This window comes from Buceros rhinoceros, unplaced genomic scaffold (assembly GCF_000710305.1).
Source record: "Buceros rhinoceros silvestris isolate BGI_N320 unplaced genomic scaffold, ASM71030v1 scaffold1417, whole genome shotgun sequence".
In the NCBI taxonomy this organism is placed as follows: Eukaryota; Metazoa; Chordata; class Aves; order Bucerotiformes; family Bucerotidae; genus Buceros; species Buceros rhinoceros.
The window spans coordinates 30,187-30,916 of NW_010420226.1; the positions used below are offsets into that span (position 1 = coordinate 30,187).

The window sequence follows — 730 nt, forward strand, 5'->3', positions numbered from 1 at the left end:
CCCTGCAAGCAGGGAAGAGCGACGTGATGGATGCACCCGGCAGCGATGCACTCAGCGCCGCTTTGCCGCATCGGTGCCTCGCTGGAGGCAGGAGGGGACTGTCCCCCCCCCATCACCTCAATCCTGCTGCCTCCATCCTGCCGCCTGGGGCAGGCAGGGGTGGCCAGGAGAGTGAGATGTAACTGGGAGGACAGAGGAGGATGGGAAAGGAAAGGAAGGTTTAGAGGGGAACATTCACCATGGGGAGAAAAGGTGGTCCTTGGGCGCTGGTGGGGCAAGTGGAACACAAAACCACTTGACCTGGGAGTCTTGCACTGATGCAGGATAAGTCAAGGCAAGCAAGAGGATGAAAGCATGAGCATATGCACTGCTCTTGGTTTGCAACAGGGAGGGTCCCTGGGGACGTCATCCACAGCCCTCTGTCCCCACCCAGGTTCTCTGGTCTCTGCCTACAGCACGCTGCTTAATGAGGGCATCTGATTTACTACCCAAGAGTCTCCCAGGGTTAATTAGAAGCCTGCTGTGCTCCTATTGGCCATTGCTCCCTATAACATAAGTTAATTTGCTGCTGCAATTAAATACTTGGTTGCATTTAACATCTGAGGCAACTCTTGAGCTGGAGGGCACTGCCAGGGCCCCACAGACCGACAGCCATTGACACCAGCCTCGCCACCAAGCCACAGCATCCCTCACCCTCCAGCCTGCGCCACGGGGGAAGCATGGCAGGGGG

At 57.4% G+C, this 730-nt stretch overlaps 1 protein-coding gene across 1 annotated transcript in view; it reads right to left on the bottom strand.

The window, feature by feature from the left end:
- Positions 1–730, bottom strand: part of SARDH (sarcosine dehydrogenase) — a gene marked incomplete at its 5' end in the record, with an annotated part of 24,946 nt that overhangs the window by 1,131 nt on the left and 23,085 nt on the right. The window lies entirely within an intron of this gene.